The following is a 21,546-nucleotide window of genomic DNA, read 5'->3' on the forward strand; positions in this document are numbered from 1 at the left end:
CTTTAAATGGTGTAAGAGAAAAATGGGATTCAAAGCATAAAAACCTGAGCCTTGTTTAACCCTCTGCCCTGGTGAAGGAATTACAAGAGTCTCCTGTGGTGAGCTCACTCCAGCTCGTCAGGAGTTGTGCAAAGGGGAATGTCAAGTGTTGTGAAGCTAAAGCCGCTCAGCTCTCCCAGGCATACGCAGGGCCCTAACAGGACTCAGACATCTGTTTTCAGTCATTTAATAGCCGCTGAGACAGTAAAGAGACTGAAGGGAGCTAAAGAGGGTGACACACGTTCATGCCAGCCGGTTCAGATCATACCAGAACTCGGCTTTTAAAAGAATAAACAGTTTGTCTTCCTTTAGAAGAGGAATGCAATTGCAGCTTCAAAAGACACAAGTAAGTTTTAATTCTGATGTAGTTGTAAGGAGGCCACTTTCTACTTCATTAAAAACAGTAAATTCAGAGGAAAACGTACTATCAATTTTTGTCTTGATTTTTTTTTTCAGTGTAGGTTTTCTTTTGAGTTAAATAGCAGACCTTTCCTGTGTATGTGTAATTCTAAAAGATTGTATTGAAGTATTTTAAGGGACATATAAGTACTTAAGTTTTTAAAACATTAATTAATTATTATTTTGATAATAAAAAACACATTTATTCTAATGGAACTTGAGGGTTATTCAGTCACCTTTTTCCAAGAACATTTTGGGGGAGGTAGCTTTAAGAAGATATTTCTTCAGTTAAAAATGGAAAGTCACCAAATTTTCCTGAAAATAAACTAGCTCAGTGTGACCAGAGCAAGAGAAGAAACATAAGGACTTGGGGGGGGGGGGTTGCTCTGAGAAAGTCAGTTTCTGGGTTTAGGATTTCCATTTTGCTTTGAAATGAATTGTTCCTCTTAACAGCCAGGAGCACATGTGGCCTAAGTATTTTCTTTACTTTTAAACCTGTGGCCATCACTTTATTGAAGATTCTCTTCTAAATTCACAAAACAGGCCTGAGGTCACAACATCAAACCTCACCTCACCCAAATTAAGCACCCAAGCATCCCAAGAGTTGTTCAGTAATGCCTTCTTTAAACCAGAAGTCATGGTATTCTCCAGATTCACTTCCTGACTTGCTAACTGAAGGCCATTAGCAAGGGTCAACTGTGACCCTGAGTTGGAGCCATCTAGTTACAGAGTGAATAGAGCAGTTGACAGGCAGCCTTCAGCCTTGCTAGAGAACTGTGGTGAGATGCTTCTCTGTAGGGCTGGTTGTTTCATCTGTCACTCATTTTAGACCACATGTAAAATCCTTCAGCCTGTGGATCTATCTGGGAAAGAAAAAAAACCATATACCTTTAGATGAGTTCCAACTACTGGGGTGTAAAGGGTATTGTCATCTCTCAGGCACTCATAAAGCTTGGTGAAGAAATACACAAATTGGCAGCAGAGATGTCTGTGAGCCAGTGTAGTGGTTGCAAAGCTGAGCTTCTATCTAATAAACCCTCTGGGGTTTGACATGTCTGCTCTCAGAAAGCAGCATCAATCTGGCTATAGTTTTGATGTCAAAAGATTCCTGATTTCACAGGCTCTTTCATTCATCTTCATCCTTTGTCATTTGAAGACCCCCATTAGGGAGCAGTCCAGTATTTAGTTTTGTTTTAAACTACTTTATGATAAGGATTGGAAAACATCAACCAGGAAGAAAGCCTGGATGGAGAGGAGAAAGGTGGTTTTCTTTCTGTTTCTGCCACTGGTCACATCATTAATGAATCTCTTAGAATTGTAGGTTTCTTGTTTGTCAAAAGAGGACAAAATCATAGAGTTTAAAGGTACAATGTACATGTAATTTTAAACCTGAAGCCTAACATCCTGTCTGTGAAAGGGCCCAGGTAAGAGGTAGTGACGATATGGAAACATAAAGAAATGGTGGTAAACCAGTGTGGAAACAGCAGGTGCCAGTGCTGGCGGCCATTTAGAATTTATATGTAGGCTGTTTTTAAAAAAGAGCAAATCTTGGATACTTGTTAGACTTATGTTTGAATGCTGTGAGTCTGTTATGTCTTTAAATATTCATGTTGGGAGACAGGACTAATTCTAACCAAATGCAGGCTATATAGTCCATTCATGTCACATTTCCTTCTTGCTGTAGATATTTCTGTGTCAGGGTTATAGCACACGGTAGATACAAATCTGTGCACACTGCATGCAGAATATACTCTGTTTTTGCATTGTAACTATAGTCTAGTCTTTGGTTACAATAAGCCAGCCTCAAGAATTCTGCATCTGCAGGGCTCTCTATTCTTAAGCCCCAAATCTGAAGTGTCATTTATGGAGAGAATGGCTGTCTGCATCTTTTGACAGTAGATCTTACTGACAACAGTAAAGGAAAATTGAGGCAGCTGTGAAAAGGGGTTTTCTATGCAGAGGCTGGTACATGATCCTGGAAAAGCAGAGGCATCTAGCACTAAAGGCTACTCCTCCTGGGTGTGAGAGTTTTTAATGCACCTGTGGCCACCTCTTGCCAGTCTGCTAATCACGGGGACAGCGCCTACATGACTCTCACGTTAAGCGGGTGCCTTTGGAAGTTGCTTTCTGGAAGGTCTCTTTGGTCAGAGCTTATGTGAAGCAATAAATGGGGTGAAATTCACCAGAATTACTACTGGAAATTCTTGTAAACTTTAAGGTCCCATGATGCTTCTTTTCAGAGTGTTCATAATTGTCAATATTGAACATCTTATAATGTTTCAGAGCAGAGCCCCAGAGACAGTGAGCTGAAGTGGGTGGCTGGCTTGTGTCCAGCTGTGATGAACCAGCTCTAGAAATTAAGCAGAAGCTAAAGCAAGTGTCCTGAGGGCTTTTTACAGAAATCAGCATCTGGATTTAGTCTGAACTCTGGCCTATTAGCATGGAACTCCTGAAGTGCTAGGGCCTATGTTTTTATCCCCCAAAGAGAGACCATGTGATATGGAATAGGACATTTGAAAGCAAGTTTGTGCCTGAAAACCAAGCATAGTGAGGTTGCCGCACACCCTTGGGTCCTTCGCTTCAACCTTGCATGCAAGACAGTTTTTTCCTCTATGCCAAGTCCCCACCACCACTGCACCACCTTCCCTAACAGGCCGTGCATTTCTTGAGGGGGGCAACTCCTATTTTTTTAAAAAAAAATTTTTTTTTATTACTTTGAGAGAGAGAGGAAGGGAGAGAGAGAAGCATTGATTGGTTGCCTTCTGGCATGCTCCCTCACCAGGGATCAAACCTGCAACCTGGGTATCTGCCCTGACCAGGAATTGAACCCATGATTCTTTGGTCTACGGGATGACATTCCAACCAACTAAGCCACACGGGCCAGGGCAGGAACCCCTATTTTATTGACCTCTATTCCCTGTACCCAGCACACTGCAGGCCACCCACTTCAACTCAAAAGTGAATTTTGTTTGATGAGCTCAGGCTTTTCTTGAGCACTTGCACCAACATCAGGCCTGCTGTTTTGCCAGGCAGCCCATCCAACAGTAGAACCCACTCCGTGGCTAAGAAAGAGCTTAATGTACGACAAGGGCATAAAACTCAGTAAGAATCCAGGGTGAAAAGGCAAAGAATCCACACTTCTCAAGGGGCTCGTTGACCTTTTTCAGCAATACTCTAGGGCAGGATCTTCAGGGGCTTCTTTCGAACCCTGGCCCTGTGGTTTCTTGAAGAAAAAGGATTTGATTCGAGGCATCAGAAGTCGGACCAGCCTGGAACGGAAGCACAGCACTCTGCGGAGCTCCTGTGACCTTGGCACAGGGGTGTTGTTGCATTTCTTTCTCTTCCCACTAATAGATGTGGACTTTACTCTCTAGATAGTTTTTTTTTAATAACCTTTTTTTCCTGAAATCTATAACATTCATGTATTAAAGGATAAGAATTATTTAGTCGTGAAGGTCTCAGAGAGTAATTTCAGTGTCCCTGAAGAATAAAACTTTAATTGCCAGTCTTGGCTTGATTGAAGGTTTGCATGTCAGCACGTCCTCTCTCCTCCCCCACCCCTTCCCCTTCCCCTTCTCCCTCATCTGTCTCTTTTCTCTCTTGTGAAAGAAGTTTGGACCATAAGAGTTTTTTTTTTTAAGCAGTCATGTTTGTGGAGTGTTTGATTTGACTCCTTGGGGGAATTTAATGGCCAAGAAGAGAAGGCCAGAGGTCCTAAGGTTGAACCCACTGGGCCTCCCTTCATATCCATGCCACTGTAATTAATTGGAACTTTCGTTGGTTATTCATGTGTTCAGAAATTATCAACCCAACATATCTATAAGTAAACAGAAAATACATATTGACCGATAGACCTGTTAGACGGTGTCCCTTTTGCCTGTCTCCTGAGTACCTCCAGCCAGAGCACTCCCTGCCCAGCCCCAGTCAGTTCAGGTTGCCCTGCTGGCTGGGGCGGGGACCCCACGGTAAGGAGGTGAGGGTCATGGGTGCTGCACAAATACCTTCTGCACTCCTGGCCAGACTGCTGATGTCAGGATGGTCCTTTGTCTCTGTCAATCTTGATTCATCCTTATGTCGCTCCTTTCAGTTCCTTCATGGTCTCCTTCCCTTGTTTTATGGTTGTTGCTTCTTGACCACACTTGCACCAAGCCCCTAGGGTCCTAAGGCATCCCAGCCTGGTGGGGTGACAGCTTGGCTCATCCCCCACCCCTCCAGCCAGTAAATGCAGTGTGGTCCCACAGGATGGGGCCTCAGCCAGCAAACATAAACATGGTGCTTTTCAGGTTCTGGTTTGTGGCTCTAACTAAGCACCTCCCCCTGGACTAGAGCTCCCTTCTGTTTGTAAGTGGGGAGTTGCTCCAGCGAGGAGAGCATTTTGAGTTAGAAAAGCAGGCTCTTAATTTGGGGGCTGGTAATACAGAATGTGTATGGTGGGATATACAGAAAGGGTGTGAAAGGATAAATTCCTTATTAAATGCTTACTATTAAATTTTTTAATTATTAAAGTTAATATTTTAATTTTTTTGAACTAAATTAGTTGAATGTTAAAATTGTGCCTTGCATTGATCCTCAGGAAGTTTCATGAGTTTTAGAAACTTTATTGGAACCACCCTAACCCAAAAAAGGCATTAAAATTCTAGGTCTTGTCCCTCAAGCAGTAGGTTTCTGCCTGGATTCCAGTAAAACCAAGTCTTAGTAAATGTGAGTAGGACTAAAATGCTGAGAGGGTGGTATTTGATTGGCAGAGAAGAGGGGCTATTCAGAAGGATGGTTCATTCCTTTATTCAGCCAACATTTATTGCACAGCTGTTCTGCATTTCAGCTTTGCCAAGCCACTTGGGGACATCAAGAAAGTTTTGTTTCCCAGACTAGAATATGTGCTTCTTGAGGGCAAATACTGCTCCTCAGGCAGTGCTGCTAAAATAGTTGGTGCTTCACCACTGTTTGACATGGCTTGAAGGTTTTGCTCTGTTTTCAAGGAATTCAACATTTCAGGAGTTTAATGTCTACGAAAAAGTAACCATTCTGGGCACTATGTGATTAGGTGCAGGTGAGCAGCTTAGGAGTTTCACAGAGAACAGCCTAGGGAAGGTGGGGCTGCCTGTGTGGTGTGATTCACAGGGGTGGGGAGAGCAAACCAGACGCAGTGTGACTGCACCTGACCTATGGACCAGGAGGTCCTGTTCCCGAAGCCTGGATGGAGGACGGTAGGGCCTGGCTACACAGGCCTCTGCCCGCTAAGGCTTGAGGGTGTTATAATGAAGGTTAGATAAGCGGGAGTCCAGATAGGATCCAAATGCCCCTTAAAGGCACTTGCCTTTAAAATAGTTCTTTCATAGAATGTAATAAGAAACTTCACATGCTATTCTGTGTGGTTTGAAAGTACAAGAATCTTAAGAAAGTATGAAATCTCTACAGCTTTGTTATTGACAGTGGATTAATACATATATTTCTGCCCTGTCAAACATCAGATTTAACTCTGGATACACAAAGAATATTGGTTGGTGTATCTCTGCTCCAACATAAAGACAGGTAGGACATTCTTAAGTTAAACTTATTTTAATATCAGCAATTTCTGCAGTTTAGGCAACAGGAAAGTCAGTGCCTCTGTGCAGGTCATCCCTGCTCTTTGTCCCCCAGCTGTGAAGCCTAGGAGGCTGCTTCTCCCTTGTGTTTCCCCTGTGCTTCATCAGCAGGCACCACCACTGGCGGGAGGGCATTCTGTGCTACATCTGGGCTTGGACGAGTCTGGAGGCAAAGGCTCTATAGAGGCCTGTTCCCAGCCTTCACAGACAAGCTTCACCTGCCCCGTTGAAAAGCCCAGAAGTTTCTGGGAGATAGCAGAAAGGACTTCCTATACACGACAAGCTCTACTTTTATACAAACTAAACTTTTTTTTTTTAGTAGTGCTTATAGCCAAGTGTCTTTGCAATATCTTCCTGAGAGTCACCTTTTGCCCCAAGAAGCTTATTTTAAGCTACCCTGTAACATCCTCACCTTCTTCATAAGCATTTCCTTGCCCATCAGAAAGCACCTGAGCCTATAGGCTGTGTTTCCTGGAAGGACAGCAGTAGGGACATTCTATGGGGTTTTTTCCCAGATTAAAGTTGGTTGAGGTGTTAATGTTTTCCTTTTAGGGAGGCCTCTCAATTGAATACAGATTGGCTTCCAGCCTGGCCAGAACTTCCACACCTGTTCTGTTTCCCTCGTAAACACTTTGCTGTCTAAACTGGCAAGTTGACAGCATTTGTAAATTGTGCTTTTCTAGACCCCCCCCCCCCCCCCCCCCCGCCCCGCAGTCCTGGAGGATGGCTCTGCTGGGGCCACATCACAGGCAAAGGCGGGATTTTAATTGCCCAGCCCTTCCTGTCAGTGACCACCAGGCTGGTGGTTTTCATGCTGTTCCCTAAATCCTCTGTCGCCTTTCCAACCTGGAGGATATTGACAAATTACCGAATTAAGTCGCTTGGTGCTGTGTCTGTGAGCGTGTTTTCTGGAGCTGCTTCATGTTTGTCCTGTGAAGGTGACCTCCAAAGGAACTGCTTCCATTCCAGAAATAAATGGGGCTGCTGACCTAAGACCCCCCCCAAAAGGCTGTTTTTCCTGGGGTGACATCAGCTACAAAAGCCTTGGTGGGTGCTGGCAGATGGCCGTGGCTCATAATGAATTGGGTGTCCCTTAGATCCCCCTGGGGCAAAGTCGAGATGGAGGCAGGCAGGCATTGCTTCGCTCTGTCCTCAGGGACAGAAATGTTCATACTTTAAAACCCTCCCCTGTTCTCTGAACTCGAGCGAGGCTTCCCACTCAGATTGTGTGACCATGGATGCTTTTCCTTTTCTCCCCTGAACTTCCATATTTAGTCCCCAGCTTGCCCCAGGGGCGGCAGGTTTGGCTTCAGTTGCCCTTCTGTTCACTTTGATTTGGTTTTTCAGGCCGCCTCTCCTTCAAACGTCCTTTCGTTTTAGCCAGGAAAGCAGTGGCTTGCCTTCCTGGGTTGTGGATGGGAGCGTTCCATCCGACTGGCTCTTTTCCTTCTGTGACATATTTGGTGTTGAGGTCCTGTTCCTTTCTTCTCTGCCAAGAAGATAAAAACACTGCTGCACAGTCTGTCGCCATGGAGTTATGTTGTAGGAGGACAGCAGTAGGAACATTTATGTTTTTATTCCCAGATTAAAGTTGATTTGGGTTGTTATGTTTTGTGTAGAGTTTTTGGAGGCGTTGCCCTTTCTTAGAACATCATGTGATTTAGTGGTGCTAATTAGGCAGAAACTTGTCTTCTCTACAGATGCCAAGATTATAGAGGGACTTACTCTCACCAGAGACCAGATGACAGCATCCACAGGCAGTTTTAGAATGGGCCTCATCCTTCGGTCTCCCCATTTCATTTTCTCTGCATCACCGCCTGATTTCAAACTTACTTGTTGGGCAAGGAGGGGGAAGGAGGGGGCCTTCTCCCTATTAATGAAACTCACTGATGGGACAGGACATATTCGTATTTATTGTTAGTTGGCCTGTTGCCTAGTAACTGTAAAGTGATAGCTGTAATTCCCTTCAGCTGTGTGCTTCCTTTTCCTTCCAAGTTTTGCTTAATCTGATGTGTTTTTAAACTTAGCAGGGCATTAGCATATATACATAAACCTCACGGTTAACTAAAACATCTTACTTTGAACAACGTAAGAATGGTGGGAGCTTCATTGAAGTCTATGTGACTTGCACCCAACCTAAGTATCATTTAAGTTCCCACCTCAATAGCTGGTCTCACTCCTAAATTTGCTCCCTGTGTTCTTTCAGTGCTTGGCGAAGTCAGATAAACATGCAGACATTGAGCCCCCAAGACTGGTTATAAATCTAAGGCAGGTGAGGGGCTGTTTTCCTTCTGACGATTTTTAATCATAAGGTCTTCTAATGAATGATGATTCTGGTTTTCCTCTTAGAAGGATGATTGTGTTTCTGTTTGATACTTATCTGGTTCCTTTATGTTTTCATGTTATTTTACAATCTATTCACCCTCCATCACAGAGAAAACAAGTCGCCTTTCTGTTCTGTGGAGGAGTTTTTGTATAAACTTTGTTTGAGAGTTGCCTCTAGGCCTGGGCCTCTCTGGCTTAACTACCACGCACAGGTGGGTTCTGAGCCAGGCGAGAAGTGAGTCTGTGAGACTCTGGGGCAGTTCCAGGACTTAGTGCCACAGGTGCCCCAAGCCCATTGTGCAGAAACGGAAAGTGATGTTCAGTGCACCTCCTTTTTAACCATGACACTTCCGGAAGATTCTAGGCTTTTTGAGGAGGGAACGGGCCTTTGGCCTGGGGACCATTGTTGGTTGTTGCTTTAGACTGCCCCGTGCAGGCCTCCGGTCCCTGGTTTCAGGGCTAACACCCTGCTCTGCCTAGAATGATGGCATATTAGGGGTTCTAGTGCCCTCCGCCTCCTTCCTTCCTACGCTGAGCCAGCCCCAGCATCAGAGCAAGCTGTGTGCTTGGCCTGTGTGCCTGTGGAAGAAGTGTGTCACCATCCTAGTTCCACAGTGGAATAATTAACACCAATGGGAACCGGGGGATGGGATCTGAATTAGGTAATACTTCATAGCTTCTCCCTTGGTACTCTCAGTAAGTCAGGATAGAGAGTTGGGGACCAAAGTTCCCTGATGACTAATTGCATAGTGATGTTAGGTTGTGGCTTATTAAGTGTTATTGTGAAGGAAAAAAACCAAATCCCTTTCTCAAGACCCCTCTCTGCACCCCTGTTCATCCATGCCGGGGTCCAAGGTAGAGGCACTGGGACGGCGTGGGCTCTTGGGAGACTCTCTTCCTCACAGATCCTGAGATCTGGAGTCTAGCTGAGCCTTTCTTCCTCTGAAATCAACAGGCCATTATTTTATAGTCCAGGATACATTGTCTCATACCCTTACAAAGCAAAGCTTAGCTTCAAAAAAGCCATCGGCCAGGAAAATGAAATATTGGGGATAGGGGACTAAGGGGCTTCTTTCCCTGCTTTTGTCTCTGCTAACAAAACAACCTCAGCTCTTGTATTTAGAGCTACAACCAGAGTAGCCATGACCTCAGGTGTGTAACATGACCGACACCAAGCGCTGCTGTCTTCCTGAACGGTGGTAGTGAAAGGTGAGATTGCCATCCAGTACAGCCTCAGAAGAGAGGAGGTTGCAAGGAGGGGCAAGGAGACTTGTGAAAATTCCCTGTGAGCCTCCTGATGCTATCTCCTCTGAAGAGGGGGAAGCAGATGTTCCTATGTGTGTGTGAGAGCTTACTGATGCATTTTTCATTACTTGCTCGCCTTATCTGGTGAGCAGATCGGCACCACCACTTTTGTATCCACTTCTTGGCCTGGAGCCGCTTTTTCCTGCCCTGACAGCCCACTGTCTCCACAAACAAAAGGTCCTCTGTCTTGAGACCTGTCGTGTTCGTGTTCGTTCCTTTGGCTGCATCTCTACGAATATACAGTTGACCCTTGAACAACACGGGTTTGAACTGCACAGATCCAGTAATATGTGGATTTTTTTCAGTAAATATATTGGAAACATTTTTGGAGATTTGCTGCAATTTGAAAAAACAGATAGCCTAGAAATATCAAAAAGAATTAAAAAGGTATGTCATGAATGCATAAAATACATGTACATATTTTTTCTTCCTTACAATTTTCTTAATAACATTTTCTTTTGTCTAGCTGACTTTACTGTAAGCATACAGCATATGATAACATAGAACTTACAAGTTCTGTGTTAATCTATTTATGTTATTGGCTTTTAGGAGGTAAGTTTTGGGGGAGTCAAAAGTGAGATGTGGATTTTTGACTGCACCAGGGGTTTGGCGCCCCTAAATTCCATGTTGTTCAGGGGTCAACTGTACTTTTTAAAAATGTCCTCTAACTTGTCCAGGCTCAGTGGTCACATGAAGTCTGATAAGACTTGTATAAGGTGGATGCTCTGAGAGGATCTCTGTTATACCTTACCACTGAAACCCTTTAGAGGCAAAATAATAATGTTGTTAAGTGTTAAAGGGTTGTTTCACAAGAGGTGGTTTTTTGCCATATGTGTGTGTTACATAATTATTTTTTCCTCTGCAGATTTTAAATATAAAAAGCAAATTCCTAAGACAGCCCACCTAGAGATTACTCCTTTTTTAGTGGGGGAAGTCAAGATGACCCCCAGGCAGCAGTGTAGGCCTATGAAGCCTTGTGGGGAATGGCCATTTCATCTCCCTTGGGGTAGTGGTGGAAGGGTGGTGAGCAAAGTCAGTTAGTCCACGTAGCCAGTGGGAGAGAACCAGAGAAAAAAGCTGGTCGGCTTTGTGTGACCACTTCACTGGTTTTAGCATAAAAGCCCCGTGTCTCAGGAAATCCCCGGTCCAAAAATCTAGAGCAACATCCCACCTGCACCCTAGGTGTCCCTAACTTGAAAGGGCCCACCAAAACATCCCTAATTTTGCTTGTCTTCTTTAATCTTCCTAAGTGAATGACCCCATTTCTTTTGAGTTTTTTAACTTGACAGCATTTTGTAATCAAGCAGAGAAATAAGGTAAGTTGACTGCCTGCTTCGTCCTTAGGCTTCAAGACCTTTGAAGCTGGTGAGGCCAAAGCAGCTTTACTGATGGTGCCCTTGGCTGTGAGGCAGTGGGGAGGGGATGGGAGGCCAATGAAATGTGACTGTGAGGTGCCTGCCCCCTCTTGCCACTTGAATGTCCTTAACCATCTCTGGTTTTCTTTTCTCCTCCTGTAGACCCTCAAACTGACACAAGACCTACAGAGAAAACCCTTTGCCAAATCTGCTCTCAACAAGTGGACAGTGATACCGTTTACAGCTTAACACCTTTGTGAACCCCATGCCATTTCCTAACCCAGCAGAGACTGTTAATGGCCCCTTACCCCAGGTGAAGCACTTACCTTGGAACAGAACTCTGTATCTAAAGTATGCAAATCTTCCTTGTATGGGGTGATGTACCACCTGCCAGCCAAGGACAGCATCCTGCCAGCACCGCCCACCCTCGGTCAGAGCACACCGTGAGCCCCTGTTGGCGATTGTGTGGTGTTTTCATACCGCAGTGGTTTATGGGATGTTTTAAGTGTTGTTTTGTGTTTGTTTTCCTTTGACTTTCTGAGTTTTTCACATGCATTAACTTGCAGTATTTTTCTGTTAAAATGTTAACCATTCTTCCCCTGGCACATTTAAAAACAGAAGGAGACTGTACCAGTTACCATTTTGGCTTTGGGCATCACAAGGGTTTGAGCCATGGAACTCCATAAACTAACAGTTACATAAACTAGAGGGGGATGTTCTTTCTTCTTCTGTTTGGTAGAAAACTACCCTTGTCTAGGAACTGAACAGTGGCACAACTGTCTGGTACACACAGCAGTCCAGGACTGAACCCTGCACAGGCAAAACGAATGGCACCTGGCCCCCTGCTCAGAGTGATTCAGTTCTGTGTCGGGGACCGGGGGCAAGACCCCAGCACCTGGTCTGCAGTTGCCAGGTCAGTGGGGTTTGTGTCCTCCTGCCAGTCCCCGCAGCTAATGGCAGTGAGCAGGGATGCTGTGGTGGTTAGAAATTAGAATCTTTTCAGGAAAGAAATCAGCTCAGCTGTCCACTATTTGCCAAATGCCACTAAAGGATTTAGTCTTAAGGAGAAAAGAAAAAAAAGTCCTGTTTTGCTTTGTAGAAAAAACGAACTTGCAGGTGAGCACCAAGAAATCTGTGAAAAGTACAAACTCAAGTCAGTGTAGCGGGAGTTCTAAGTTCACCATTTTCCTAAAGACACACCCTGATTCTTTCAGCCTCGCTGTGTATAATCTGATCTACTAGATGCGTGTAAGTGAGAGGCAGTAGCATACAAACTGATTTTTTTAATATATAATCTTAGATTGTAATTGTACCAGTGACACAATGGAGTACAAGATGGGGCAGTTTTGACTTTCTCCCCCGACTTCCCTGCTTCTATGGATTTCATTTTGTTTTGTTTTCAAAAAGTTACGGTGCTGCATAGGTGCTTTCTGTTTAACCTGGAACGTGTGATTATACTACTTACCTTCTTTGGTAGACAGAATAGTTGGGAACACCTTTGGTACATGTGAAACTGGTGTGAAGATGCTCTGATTAGCACAGCATATACATACTTCTCCAAAGTGATATATGAAGACTCTTTTCTTTGCGTAAAATGCATTAGGCATATAAATGTATAAATATATTTTATGTACAGTACAAAAATGGAACATTCTGCATGGACATTAGGAATACAGGCTAGTATTTCAGCACAGCCCTCCCTGCATGAGTTCTCGCTGGCGCTTGCACCGTGCAGTGAGCACTGACTCCCTTCCACCAACACAGACGTGCCGCCTGACCCCCTGCGCTCACCACCGGCCACCAGGGGCCCCCTAGTGCACCTTGCTTTATAATCCCTCTGGGGGTAATATTGGTGGTCATAACAGCTCCTAGCATAATGAGAGTTCCATTTGGTATTGTCACACGTCTCCCCTGCCTCGCTTGGGTTGTCATGTTTGAGCGATGGCCCTGTTGATTTCATCCTGCCTTTCACTGAATCTGTAAATTGTTGTGCAGTTGTGGTTATAGTAGACTCATAGCGTATCGCCTTTCTAAACTGCTACAAGTTTATAATTTTCATTTTAAAAGTATGTATAATTTTTTAAAATATATATTCTATTCACGTGGTCTGCTTGTCAGTGAGACAGACTTTTGCTTACTATATTTCTTTATATGATGCCAGCCATTTCCTTGATTCTTTGGTAGTCTGCTGTATACAAGAACTGTCCAGTATCAGCGAGAGAGGGCTGCCTCTCTGGGTACCTAAGAGATGTTGCCCTGAGTGGAGGAGTTGTTGCCCTGAGTGGAGGCCACTGCTGTTTCCCAGAGACAACAGCAGCAGCCGGTGGAGATGGGGGGTATTAGATACAAAGGAGAATCCAGAGTACTTCCAACATGAGGGCCCTGAGAATTTCTCTCCTGAGCTCGAAGAAACAAACTAACAAAATAGCTTTTTGCCTTTGCAGTTAGTTTTATAGACCCTGGGAGCTACTTTGGGAGTAAGAAAGGCAACCCTCAAATGTTTTTCAACTTTAAATGTTGCATTCCTTTTAGACATATGACATCTCGTTTATTTTCTTTTTTCCCCCCAATGTTTGTTAGATTTCAGGCAGCATGTCTTACAAAATGTTCCAGAATCGGATTATAATTTAATCTAAAAGACCTGAGGGAGGGGCAGACAAAATATGAGAGCAGGGCAGGAAAATGGAGGGGAAGAGATGCTTTGAATTTTTTTTTAAATAAGTAAGTAAGATTTTACTTACTTATTTTTAGAGAGGGAGAGAAACATGAATGTGTGGTTGCCTTTTGAGCACCACCCCCCGCCCACCCTCCCCCCCCCCCCCCCCACTTGGGACCTGGCCTGCAACCCAGGCATGTGCCCTGACTGGGAATTGAACCAGTGACACTTTGGTTCACAGGCTGGCACTCAATCCACTGAGCCACACTAGCCAGGTGATTCTTTTTTTTTTTCTTTCTTTTTTTAATAAACAACAGCATCTACATGTAGAGAGCTGTGGAGCGCTGAGATCAGAGTAAAGTCAGGTGCCAGCATGTCCCAGGAGGGGGTCAGAATGAAACAGTTGGGCCTGTCCAGGATCACAGCAGTCCCTCTGTCGTCCTTGGTTCTGCTCAGTTGGCCACCCACCCACAGGCCAGGGTACCTTAGACCAGTGGGTTCTAAAGTGGTTGGACGGGAGAGAGGTTTGCCCTGAGCCCTCTGTCGCTCATACTGAGATCTGCTTTCAGGAAGGACCAAGTGTTGGCCACCATGTGGAGTTCTGAGTGTTATGGGTCTTAGTAAGTTTTCTGATTGGAGCATCTCAGTAGAATGCTCAGTAGCTTCTGGGGCCTGGCTGCTCTCATGTTTGCCTTCTGAAGAGAACGACCCGAGGCAGCCCTTGGCCTCAAAACAAGCTGCTTTAGGGATCCTTCCACTTTCTGATGGGAAGTTGGAAGATTGATTGATATGGAAAGCATGACATGTGTTCTGCAGCTCTGTTGTTCCCCCCAGGTCTCCAGAACCTGATACCTTTTACCAAAGTTAGAGAAGAGCTTTATCACAGGCTTTCGCTGTCCTGGTGCGGGCCCTGATCGCCGGGTTCCGTGTACCCCGTTTACTGTGAATGATGCTGAGGTCGGTCTCCTGTAGTGCATCTTCTGTAATATAATGATTGCTGAAACACATGTTTAAAAACTTGAGAAGATTTTTTCCTGTCAACGGGAATGTCGTGGATACACATGTAGTACAGGCGGACTCTGTGCGTTTGGTGTTGGGTTGCAGCCTCGCCTGTGTGCCACTTCCCCTCCCTGGGGAGAGGGCCTCTGGGCTCACTGCTCAGGACAGACATGCCCGCTCTCAGGGTGTCATTTCAGGTGGCCTCCAAACTTGTTAAAGACAGTAGGCACAGACTTCCCCGCTGCCTAATGGACCCCCCCGCCCCACTTAAAGAATAAGGAACCTTTGAATCTCTTATGACTGTCGAGAGAAGAGAAGCCAAGCTGCCAGTTCCGTTTGGAGTGCTGAAGCCATGGATGGGCTGGCGAGGGGAAATAAAAACGTCATCCCCTCTCCGAATGCAGAGGCAACACCCTGACAGCTCTGAACTCTGATTTTCTTCTTCTGGCTGTATTTGGGGAACACTGTATGATTAGGCATATTTTCTTTTTTTAATTGACAAAAGGAAATTTTTTGACAGAAATGCGATCCCTGGCTAAGAAGTACGAAGAAGCCAGCCTCTTCTGGCGATCAGGGCAGGCGGGGCACTGGAGGGGGGAAAGGAAGTCCCCTGAAGCCCTGTCTGTCAGACAGTACCTGAAAGCGGATGCCCAAGAAATTAAAGAGTATATTATTTTTGATCTAAATCTTTCGTGGGTAACATTTTATGCATTCTGAGTGAATGAAATATATTCCTCTTGTCTAATCTTATTTGTGTGTATTTTTCTTTGACGAATGATTGGTGACAAGGCCTCTGCCACACTTCAGAAATATTTGTGTGGCTGCTTTTAAAAATTGTCACTTATTTCTCTAAAATTATCTCATTGTCTGACAATCAGTCTTCTCTCATATACTTGTCCTAGCACATTATTTATGTAAATGGGAAATGTAAACAGGTGTGGAGGACCAGGAAAATTAGTTCATATTTTAAAAAATGTATTGTGCATTTTGGCTTCACATGTTGAACTTTTTTTAAGGAAAAAAGTTGCATGAATGGGGGAAAATCTGTATACAGTATCTGTAAAACGATCTTTATCTGTTTCAATTTCTTGCTCATATCCCATACAACTAGGATTAAATATGGTGCATGGCCATATTCAAACACCCAAGAGTCAAGCAGTCAATACCCTGGTTTGAAGCACCTCATCCTTCCTTTCAAAGCGGATACTATCACTGCATTCTTACTGAGGATTTTGTCTAACCATATGTTGCCATGAATTAACTCTACCGTCTTTCTTTTCAAAAATCAAAGCCAGTTTGATTTGGGAATCTTCCCCTTTCCAAATGAAATAGAGATGCAGTACTTAACTTTCCTTGGTGTTTGTAGATATTGCCTTGTGTATTCCATTTAAAACAGTAACCTAGTTTGTAAAAGAGATGGTGACGCATGTAAATAAAGCATCGGTGACACTCTGTCTTACTCCAAGGAGTCTTTTGTTCCCCCTCCCCTTTCCTTAACCCCAGAGGTGAAGCCGTGGAGTTTATCGTGGGGTCTTCCCGTGGAAGGCCTCACAGGCATGCTAGGGGAGGAACGAGGCTGAGTGGCTCTGTCATGACATCTCGAAACTCAACGAAGCTAACGGACTTTTTCTCTGGCCCACTTTTGACCTCCACAGACCCCCAATTTAATCAAAGCAGATTTGCAGTGTGGTTTCGGCGGATGGAGGCCACCGCTGGTGTGCACCGAGTCATGTGGCCTGGAGGAGCTGTTAAGTGGGGAGGCAAGTTTTAGATTCTCTGCCTTTAGAGTGTCGGAGGTTTTGTTTTAGTTTTTTTCCAGTTTTAATGAAAATTTGAATCTTTTAATGGCAGTGCTGTAGTCTGTCTTCCAGCAGCTGTCTATGGGAAACATGCTTCTATCTTTCTCTACATTATAAGAACAAACTTGGGAAGTCAGTAATGCCTGCACAGTATAATATTTCAGTTAAAGGAATGGCTTTATTCCATGGTGTTGCGTCCCTCCCTTGCTTGCCCTGAGGATGCCATTCACAGCTCATACCTCCGAAGAGCACAGTCATATCCCCAAGGCCTTGCAGAAATGCAGATTTCTAGTCTTGCCCCCAGAGATTCCAGCTCAATGGATCTAGGAGTCCAAGAATCTGCATTTGCACTTGACATTGGAGGCAGCTTGGTATGTACAGCCTCGTAGCTGCTCCTCCCTGGGCGGCCTCTCTTCCTCCTTTCCTCTCACTCCCTGTCAGGAGGGAAGGCCAACAGTCCATAACCCAGAGCTCCAGTTTGGGGAGGGAACACCTACTGTAGAAGTCCACTGGCTTTTAAGGCAATTTTACTCCTTTGGGTTGGAGAAAACTGCTCAGGTGACTTTAGGAAAACAGAAGACATGTGGCTTCTCCATTTCTCTGTGGTTTAGTATGAAGGCGGAGGGATTATTTTTCTACTGTGAGTGAAAAAAAAAAAAAGGTCAGCCCCCCTTCAAATTCTCCTACTTTTCAATTATCTCTGTGTATGACACATATAAATAAGTACAATACTATGTATTATCTTCAGGCTTTCCAGTTTAAATTGTGTTCACGGTAGTTTCTCATAGTGAAAAAGGGAATAGAATCCCTGGCTCATGAACGGTGACAGACCTTTGAGAGGTAAACATCCCTAAATGGACTGCCATCTTCCTTTCCTTTTATTAAATCCAGTCCATTGCATGTGGAGGGATGATGATTCTGCATTTAGTTTGCTATATTTTTTTAGTGTCGGAGGTTTTCAACTGTCCACAAGTGTAGGCCCTAATGAGAGTCCTCACATGAGCCTGACCGATGAACATCAGTCATGGGCAGTGCCCACCTGCATATTGAGAGTCAAACAATCCTTCAGGCTTCTGGTGAGAACAGCATAAATATTCCCTCTGTGTACGTGTAGGAGGTCTCTCAGCCAATTTAGGGGGACTCCACCTTATGGTACAACTATTTCTAGTAGCCTGGGCTGTGTTTTTTATTTTAATAGACCTGTTATAAAAGTGGTTCAGCTTTTAGAAACTCCCTAGGACTGGTTTCAAAATCCCAAGCCACAACATGATGGACTCTTATTTGAGATCAAGTAGGTAAAAAAGATACTGAAGTTTGCTGTTGGGATAACATCTACATTGACAGAGAGGCATGCCTTCATTAGGTGGTCCTTACCATTGTTTTAATTACCTGTACAGGTACAACCTCACCATCTTCTAACACCCAAGCCAACTGGGGGGATGTTTCATTTGAGATTGCTTCCCAATTTTGATTGTCTCCCTAAAGGTTAAAGATGGAAATTCAACATTAGCTATCACAAGATTCTCAGTAGAGAATGCTCCCAAAGCAGGTAAAAACTAAACTAATCAGAGTTTTAACAATCAGCACTTACTAAGTCGATCTCAAGTGTGCCATGGGCGAGACCCTCTGTGATGGGTGCTGGAAGAACTAGGACCTGGGCCCCGCCCTCCATGAGTCCTACTCCAGGTGCATTCTCCCCACTGCTCCTCCAGGAATAAAGAACTAGTTCTGGCTGACTCCCTGCCTCTGCTTCTCTTTCATGTTTGAAAGAGGGAGAATGTGGACTAATCTGCAAAGTTCTTTAGGGATTTGGTTTTGCAGATTTCACGTAAGGAAGGCAAACCTTTAAACCAGCAAATGGGCTGTGTATGTCAGGTAAGTCACCCACACAAAGCTGGAACACAGCAGTGGATCGGGGAGGAAGGTAGAGTTCACAGCCGCTGGCTGTCTGCCAGGTGCCCCACGCCCTCCGGGAGTGGGGAGGTAGGGAGATGGCTACAGGGTAGCTAGAGTGGGTGGGAGGCGGCCTGTGCTGGGGATTGGCAGGGAGTTTGAAAGCGTAGAGGTGGAGAGAGGAGCGTCCAGGAAGGGCCCACCCACTCTAGCTCTGCTGCCTCTCCTTCAGAGGGAGGCGGCGGTGAGGGGCTCTGAGAAGGAGACCCTTGCAGCCGGAAGAAGAGGGGTCCTGCCCCCCTGGGTTCTCCTCATTCACATTAGGGGAAGACTGTTAGCAGAAATGGGTTGGACCTTTCCAGCTGAAGTGATGAATCTCAGGGATAAAGGCAGGAGGCAGGGAAGACTGGAACATATTCAGCAAAGTGAGCTTGTTTGGGCCTTAAAGAGCATAGAGGAAACAGGTGAGGAGTCAGTCAAGAGAGAGAAGCTGCCAGAGGATTCTAGACAGAGTTGCTCAGAGTCTGCCCAGAGAAGCCAGTGGGGTAGAGACCTGATGGGAGTGGGCCTCTAGGGAGGGCCCTGGGCACACTGTGGAGGTGGGTCCTCGAAGGGCAGGGTGTCGAGGAAATGAAAAATCATGGTTATTCTAGACTATTTTTTGCAACGTATTACCCACAGAAAATGACGATGTTTATATGGCACACCATATAAAAATATGAGTAAGTTGCTCCAGGTCTCAGGCCCTGCAGGCTGCCCCCAGAGCTGAGGAATCCATAACTCAACACCCCTGTAACTTTCCAGGCAAGTTTGGAAGTCCCAATCTAGAGAAAAAAAGACACACACACACACACACACAAGAAACTTGGTAATGGTGAAGGCTGGGGGACTGAGAAGAGGCTTTAACGTTCAGCTCCACCTGGTGTACTGTGTTAACTTACCAAAGTGGGAGTGTGTTACTTTCATAAATGTAGTTTTGAAAGGGCGGGAGCGGGGAGGCTAGCTTTGACTCTGCCTCTGCTGAGACTGGAGGGGACAAGGAACAAGGGGAAAGAAGGGCCCTGGGGAGCCAGGGAGCAGGTCACGAGAGGACTCCATGCACTGTTTACAAGGAATCAGGCCGAGGAGCAGCACTGCACAGTTGTGCCTTCGTAACTCGGTTTCCTTGGTTTTCTTGTGTTAACATCTTGAATATCATAGTGTGGGAAATCCCTACTCAGAATGAAGAAATACTGTGTATCTATTAAAACAATAATTCTGAAAACTTCATTTGCATAGGAAATGCTCATTGTTTACACTCTTATAAATCTAATTTTCTATTGCTGTTATAACCTTATATATTGATATAAAAAGACTAAAAAGCAGGATGTAAATAGAGCATCCTGTGTAAACTATGGCTGGAGAGAGGCACTAAGAGGTAAAGTGCAAAAATTGAAATGATTATTGTGTCCTGGACACTTTTGGCTTTTTAACACTGGACTCAGGACCTCACTATTGCCGCCATGAATAATCTATAACTATTCCTCAGTCGTTCTGTCCACATTTAAAGTCGGAGAGCGCTGAAGCCGCCTGCTGCCCAAGCCCCAGCTGGCAGGGAGCATCGGGAACCATAGCCCACTCCCATAGGGGAGCAGGGGCTCCTTCCCACCAAGATGCACCCATTGGGTAACCTCCCTGAGTAGGAAGGGGGTCCTCACGTGGGATGTGTCCATTGTAGTCTAGCAGTTGGATTATGGAATTTTTTTTTCAGAGGTATCTTCATTTTGTTGCACTGTATTTTTAATGTTTTGAAAGGTAATAATGCCTTCACATGATTCAAAAGCCAGAAAGCATATAGATACACTCAGGGAACGTTCCCTTCCCATCCCTGTCTAGTTCTCTAGTTCTTCCCACTCCAAAGTTTCTTGTGTATCCTTCCAGAATGTTTCATACACCTACAATCAATAAAAATTGATTCTAATTTTGAATCTACAGATTCTAATTTTCCCCTTTTTATTACACAAACAGTGCATTATACACCCTTTAGGGCATCTTGCTTTATTAATGATTTTCTCACATATGGAGGAGATGCTTTTCTAGTTGCATGGTATTCCACTATGCTAAGGTATCATAATTCATTTAACCAGTAGGCCCCTATGGATAGACACAGAACACTGAACTGTTTACCTTAATGTTTGTTGTTATCAGCAAGGCTGAAGTAAATAACTTTATATTACATACACGTGTAAGAGTCTGTGGGGTTAGTGCCCGAATGTGGAATTGCTGGGCCAAGGGATGTATGTGCAACTCCGTTTTGATAGATTGACCAGATTGCCCTCCAATGTACCGACTCACACCACCACCAAAGGACGAGAATCTCTGATTTCCCACAGCCTCACAATTTTAATGTTTTAAAAATAAAATTACAAGTCTGTTTCTCTTCTTTCTCTCTGAGCTCCTTTTTTTTTTTTTTAAGGTAATGAGGGCCTGGTGAGAGTGAGGGGTGGGGGAAGGGAGAGGGGCTTAGGAGGTGGACTTGGTAGCTGGGCACTGCTAGGGACGGAGGAGGAGCCCTGGGCGCTCAAAGTTGAGCACCCGTCCTTGTGCCAGCACGCGGAGGAGACATGCTGCCAACCTGTCCATCCAGTCTGGCCACAGGCTCCGCCCCTCACGCCACCAGCTTAGACCGCCCAGCCTCAGGGTCAGCAGCCTGACCTCACAGCTGCACTCCCTCACCTCCCAGAATTCCAGAGGGGAGTTGTCACCCAAAGGAAACAAGTCTGGTCTCTTTGGCACCAAACCACACACCTAGACCTATTCATAGCAAGATTGCACAACCAGCTGGAGGGTAGCCCAGCTGGGCACAGGGAGGGCCATGCTGCTCCTGAGCCAGCCCTGCCCCACTGCTGCCCCTGGGCAGCTTCCAGTTTGCTGAACAGGGCTGTTCCCTGGGGGCTCAGGGACCTGAGGGTCCACTGGCTTCTCCCCTGAAGTGGGGCAAATATGCTCCTCCAAAGAAAAAGCTCTAGCACTCTCCACAAGGCCACCTTCTGCCATGCCATTCTGGTTGGCACCTAGGGTAGACAAGGGCCTCTCGTTAGTGAACGCAGAAACCAAGAGGTGGGCTGTGACAGAAGAGGGAACTGAGTCACTTCGCTGAGAAGCCCTTTATTTGTCTGTGGGGAGCCAGCGTCATGCAGTATGGGAGGAAA

General features: G+C 45.1%; 1 protein-coding gene across 2 annotated transcripts in view; it reads left to right on the forward strand.

The window, feature by feature from the left end:
• FOXO3 (forkhead box O3) overlaps positions 1 to 16,115 on the forward strand; it is a 109,978-nt gene extending 93,863 nt beyond the window's left edge. For both annotated transcript variants that reach the window (XM_024551787.3, XM_053913848.1), the window contains one exon: positions 11,171 to 16,115. The gene's annotated coding sequence lies outside the window, so the exon portion shown is untranslated. The remainder of the gene's footprint in view (positions 1 to 11,170) is intronic.
• The last annotated feature ends 5,431 nt before the right edge of the window (positions 16,116 to 21,546 follow it).

The sequence above is a fragment of the Desmodus rotundus genome, chromosome 11, assembly GCF_022682495.2.
Source record: "Desmodus rotundus isolate HL8 chromosome 11, HLdesRot8A.1, whole genome shotgun sequence".
NCBI lineage: Eukaryota > Metazoa > Chordata > Mammalia > Chiroptera > Phyllostomidae > Desmodus > Desmodus rotundus.